Here is a 6143-nt window from a genome sequence, read left to right as displayed (position 1 = left end):
GACGAAGTGGTGTCCATGACATCCGGACTAGTTCTTCCAGTAACGGTAATAACAGCATCTCCCTCTGGGACACTGGCAGCAGCAATGTAGAATTTGTAGGCCTCACCATAGGAGTGTAGATAATAGACTCCTCAGTGGCAACGCCCGCGGCCCAGTCCATGCGCTAAGCCCTAGGCGGCACGATGAGTTGTTCCACCTTGAACAGGTATTCTCCACACCGGAGACAATGAACAAAAGGCTGGGGACTTGCGAGTAGTCCCTCACACTTTCCGCAGAGCATCCCAAGGGCCTCAACGTCTCCCGACATATACAGGACGAAACGCCCCTGCGGTAGCAAGCAAATTCCCGTATCAGTTAGCACAGTCCCAGGCAGTCTCACACTCATGGGACTTCCCACCGAAGGCATCCTGGGTCCCAAGATGGACGATGTCACTGGTATTCGGAACATTTTCACTTTTTTCCTCCTTCTCCGCAAAGCACAACCTACTTCCTCTCTCGCCTACGACACACTCACGCAGTGCCTCATGCAGGGAAAAATAAACAGGCAAGACTCCTCCCACTGGTTCCTCTGGTCATGCAACTCGCTGGCTTTTCCAACTCCGCCCACAGTTTCCACACCAACAGTGAATGTCAATCACTCCCTGCAGAAATGGCGCAGTCCAAAAATTATAACCCTCTACCATGTAAGTACCACGTGGTGGACAATTCACTTTCTTTGCAAGGAGCAACGGTAAATCCCGGATAACGAGCCCCCACATGTAGCACTGACCCCCGAAGGAGCTGCTGGTTTTGTTGGACTTACCGTTACCTTCTTGACCTCTCCTCCATCTAGGGGTTTCCCATGGTAGATGGCCCAAAAAATTGCGGAAACTGACACTGGACCCTCTGGAATAGTGTCCCATCATTGGTGTCAGTGGGAGGAATAGTGTCCCATCATTGGTATCAGTGGAAGGAATAGTGTCCCATCATTGGTGTCAGTGGAAGGAATAGTGTCCCATCATTGGTGTCAGTGGAAGGAATAGTGCCGCACGGGCCGGATGAAGGCAAGCGAGGGGCCATGTTCGGCCCCCGGGCCACAGTTTGTATAACTCTGGAATAAAGGGTGAGACAGGCTGCTTTAAACTTTCATATTAGTTTTGTGACATTAATGAAATATTTGGAGGGACAATGCTCACATCCTGCCTATGAGGGAGGAATTGTGTCTCCATTATAATAACTCTATGAGCTCTAGACAGCACAGGACCCAGTACAGGGCTCTCTAATACTCTCTATGTTATCAGTTTCATAGATCTGAGCAGGGCTATGACGTCATAATGGCCGGCCTCCCCGCACACACCCTCCATGATTCCTCCTCTCTGTACAGCCGCATCCATTGTGCAAGCCGCCATCTTGCTACACCCTTCCCTTGTGCCAGGGCAAACACACACCCGCGGACTCCGCGCTGTAACAAACCCCCAGCGAGCTTCCACTCCTTGGTCAGGACCCTCCGCCTCTCACAAAGGCCGAACCAGAGAGCGGACAGGTCCGAAGTTGTGACTCCCAGGGGGCGTGTGGAGCGCCGAAAAATTAAGCGGGGAGTAGCAAGATGGCGGCGCGAGCAGGAACTGAAGCGACTCGGGACAGGACGAGTTAAAGTGCCAAGGCTGACTTTCAGACATAGCAAGTGGCTCGTTGGTCTAGGGGTATGATTCTCGCTTCGGGTGCGAGAGGTCCCGGGTTCAAATCCCGGACGAGCCCTGTTTTTATGTTATTTTACTTGTGCTATGCACCATTCTGATATATTATAATAGAGAGGAGGAGGGGATCGGCTGTATATTCACTCCCAGATGGTGCAATTCGTTTTATCGATCATTTAAGCTGCTGTGTTTCTGAATGCTCAGGTTTATGTGGTGACTGATGACTGGTGATTTGTTGTTGGGTTCGGGAAGTATCAAAGGAGCTGAGAATTGTTTTAGATTTTATGTTTTAATCAACAAATGTGGCAAAAATAGGGCTCGTCCGGGATTTGAACCCGGGACCTCTCGCACCCTAAGCGAGAATCATACCCCTAGACCAACGAGCCATTGACTGTATGGGAACTGGGCACCTGGTTGGAAGAATAGGGATATTCCAAAGAGAAAATTATTTTGTATAGTATAATACTATTATTATTATTATTAAGTTAGATCACTTCATTTATTTATTTTTTCTGTGATCAATTATATTTATTTTTGCCTGATTTCTTTCTCTTTTTTTTTTTGCTGCAATCAGTAGATCACAAAATGTATTTTGTATAGTATACTACTATTATTATTATTATTAAGTTAAATCACTTCATTTATTTATTTTGCTTTGATCCCATTATTATTATTTTATTTCGGCTATGACCAGTGGATCACTTTTTTTTTTTTTTGCTGCAATCAGTAGAGCACATTTTTTTCCCACTTTGGTTTTCTTTTTTTCTTTGTGATCAGAAGATCATATTTGTTGGCTGTGATGCATAGATCACTTTTTTTTTTTTGTTGCTGTGATTAAATCACAGGGGTTTTTTGGTTTTTTTTTTTATTATTTATTTTTTCTGTGATCAATTATATTTATTTTTGCCTGTTTTCTTTCTCTTTATTTTTTATTTTTTGCTGCAATCAGTAGATTTCAGTAGATTTTTTTCTCTTTTTTTTTTTATTTTTGCTGCAATCAGTAGATTACAAATCATTTTTGTTGTTGCTGCAATCAGTAAATTACACTCGTCTGCTATTTTTCTACGCCAGCAGCCTATTCATGTGAATGGGTTGCTGTACTCGCGAGAAACACGGGGGGGGGGGGGGGGGGGGGGGGGGGGGAAGAAGTTCCTGACCCTTTTTTTAAAAACACGCCCCCCTCCCCCCCCCCCCCCCCCCAACTGCTAAAGAGCAGCGCATTTTGCCTGCAGGTCAGGAACACGTGTGAATATACTCAGATCCCTGACCTGCACATATATTATCATTATTATTATTATACAGGATTTATAAAGCGCCAACAGTTTACACAGTGCTTTACAATAAAAAAAGGAGACAATACAGTTATAATACAATAAAATACAAGAGGATTAAGAGGGCCTTGCTCAGAAGAGCTTACAATCTGATAGGGTGGGGCAGGTGGTACCTAGCCTAAGGGCTCATCCACATAGATGTTGAGGGGTCAGTAAAAGTAAGCGGTTGAGCCACGGATTTACCTACCCCTGACCGCCCACCTACACAAGAACTGGCTGTGGTCAGTAGGTCATATTTGCCGGGAGCGGTCAGCTCCTTACTTTTTCTGGCGGGCAGTGATGACTTAGGCCAGGGCCCACTTTGGTCATGCAGGAATTCCCCCTTGGCCAGCCTTTAGAATGACCCAGTTGCCCCAAATATTTTAACTATTTTATAACGTCTGGAAAAAAAGTTGCCCTTTGACTACCGCCATGGAAAATTTTTGAAGTCTTCACGGAAACGGCAGCTGTTTGCGTTTGTCCGCCTCGTGACACTGCCCCCCCCCCTTTTTGCTCGCCCCAGATTAGGCCGAAAATGAAAGACTTTAGTGTTCAAAGACGAGGCTGTAATTTTGGCATCTGTCGGTTTTTGAACATTGTACAGCCTCAGACCTTCAACACGGGGAGGGCGGAGAGGACACAAAGCCCCCAGTGTGGGCATCCAGCTGTACCCGATACACGCAGCTGTCGCTGGCTCTTTTATTTGTGCAGCTCGTCCTCCACCCCATTGTCCTCCAGACAAGATACGGCATTTATGGTGAACCAGAAGCACAGAACGAGACGCATAAAAGGATCTGTGCTGAGGGCTCATCATAGGGAGGCTCTTGCCAAAACCAATGATCCAAAAGGGCCTTCCACCCAAAAGTCAGATTTCTTAGCTGCTGGAGAGTTACACACCTGAGAAATTCTTCTGTCTCCTGGGGACTCACTGTTGGTGAGTTAATAGGTCTGCACACCTGCTGTGCTCATTATGGTGGTCTCCCACCATCCCTGCGCTGAGATCCCAGGTCAGAACACCCGCTGTGCCCATTATGAGGGGTTCCCACCATCCCTGTGCTGAGTTCCCAGGTTTGTACACCTGCTATGTCCATTATAAGGGGTTTTCCACCATCCCTCTGCTAAGTTCTCCTGGTTTGTACACCTGATGTTCCCATTATGAGGGGTTCCCACCATCCCTGCACTGCGCTTCCAGGTCTGTATACCTGATGTGCTCCCTAAAAAGCACCCCCACTATCCCTGTGCTGAGTTTCCCGGGTCTGTACACCTCCAGTGCCTATTATGAGGGGTTTCCCACCATCCCTGTGCTGAGTTGCCCTGGTCTGTACACAGCTATGTCCATTATGAGGGTTTTCCCCCATTACTATGTGGAGTTCCCAGGTCTGTACACCAGCTATGTCCATTATGAGGGGTTCCCACCATTCCTATGCAGAGTTCCCAGGTCTGTACACCAGCTATGTCCATTATGAGGGGTTCCCACCATTCCTATGAGGAGTTCCCAGGTCTGTACACCAGCTATGTCCATTATGAGGGGTTCCCACCATTCCTATGTGGAGTTCCCAGGTCTGTACACCAGCTATGTCCATTATGAGGGGTTCCCAACATTCCTATGTGGAGTTCCTAGGTCTGTACACCTGATGTTCCCATTATGAGGGGTTCCCCACCCCTCCTGCACTGAATTCCCGGGTCTGTACACCTGCTGTCCATTGCGAGGGGTTTTCACCATCCCTGTGCTAAGTTCTCAGGTCTGTACACCTGCTTTATCCATTATGAAGGGTTTCCATCATCCCTGCGCTGAGGTCCTTGGTCTGTACACTTGCTGTGCCCATTATGAGGGGCTTCCACCATCCCTGAGCTAAGATACCGGATTTGCATACCTGTTGTGCCTATTATGAGGGACTCTGACCATCCCTGCCTCAAGTTTCTGGGTCTGAAGGCCCACTGTGCTCATATGAGGGGTTCTCACCATTTTTGCACTGTGTTCCCAAGTCTCTACACCTGCTGTGCCAATTATGAGGGGTTCTCACAATCCCTGTGCTGAGTTCTCCTGGTCTGTACATCTGATGTTCCCATTACGAGGAGTTCCCACCAACTGAGTTCTGGGGTCTGTACACCTACTGTACCATAATGAGGGTCTCCCTCCATCCCTGTGCTGAGTTCCCGGGTCTGTACATCTGCTGTGTCCATTATGAGGGGTTCCCACCATCCCTGTGATTAGTTCCCACCTCCACACACTTGCTATACCCATTATAGGAGTTCTCACCAGCCCTGGGTCTGTACACCTGCTCTGCCCATTATGAGGGACTCCCACCATCCCTGCACCAAGTTTATGGGACTGGAGGGGTTCCCACCATCCTTGTGCTGAATTCCCAGGTCTGTACATCTGCTGTGCCCATAGGAAGGGCTCCCACCATCCCTGTGTTCAGTTCCAGTGTCTGTAGATTTTTATCACCATTATAAGTTCCCACCATTCCTGCATTGAGTTCTGGTGTTCTTGCTGCATGTTTAATTTGTTTTCTATTATGGAAGAGACAAATCAAGGGACCTGGAACAGCCCAAGGGGAAAGGAATATCCAAAACTCCCAGGCGCGCGTGGAACAAAGCCGGGAATTATAATGCTAATTTTCTCTGTTGGATTTCCCAAGGAACAACAAGCTGGCAGATGGCTATTCCCTCCAGACTCCACTTTTGATTGAGATATCACTGGACTTTTGACTTTTCACAATAGAGAGAAGTGGCATTAACCTTTTTCACTGCCAGAGATTTTTTCAGTATTAAGAAAAAAAAAAAAAAATATATATATATATATATTAGTCCTAAAGATTAATTAAAACACCCAAACCATTTTCTGACAGCAGAGACCCTGGGGAATAAAGTAGCAGTGGTTTGTTGCTCAATCATGCCCGGAAACCGGTCGGGCGGAGATACACAGACCTGTCATCGTGCTATCCGAACTTTTACTGATCGCTCTTCTATTATGCTATCTATCTGCTTGTATTATTTTGGTAACATGTATGTACAATATTCAGTTTTAATAAACCATTTGTAAGAGGTTTTACACTATTGGAGCCCCTTCTCTTTTATTGGGTGTACCGCTGCAAGCTTTTTCACAAAGCTTTATTGCTATTAAGATTTCTCTTAAATGAGACATCAGGGGTAT

General features: G+C 46.8%; 2 non-coding genes across 2 annotated transcripts; one reads left to right on the top strand and one right to left on the bottom strand.

Moving 5' to 3' along the window:
* Positions 1-1665: 1665 nt before the first annotated feature.
* Positions 1666-1737, top strand: TRNAP-CGG (transfer RNA proline (anticodon CGG)). The gene has a single exon. It is a non-coding gene; the product is annotated as a tRNA-Pro (tRNA).
* Positions 1738-1990: 253 nt separating this feature from the next.
* Positions 1991-2062, bottom strand: TRNAP-AGG (transfer RNA proline (anticodon AGG)). The gene has a single exon. It is a non-coding gene; the product is annotated as a tRNA-Pro (tRNA).
* Between the last annotated feature and the right edge of the window lie 4081 nt (positions 2063-6143).

The sequence above is a fragment of the Lithobates pipiens genome, unplaced genomic scaffold (assembly GCF_037356315.1).
Source record: "Lithobates pipiens isolate NorthernLeopardFrog02 unplaced genomic scaffold, aLitPip1_a1.2 Scaffold_16, whole genome shotgun sequence".
NCBI lineage: Eukaryota > Metazoa > Chordata > Amphibia > Anura > Ranidae > Lithobates > Lithobates pipiens.
This window is presented reverse-complemented; position numbering and strand designations above follow the sequence as displayed.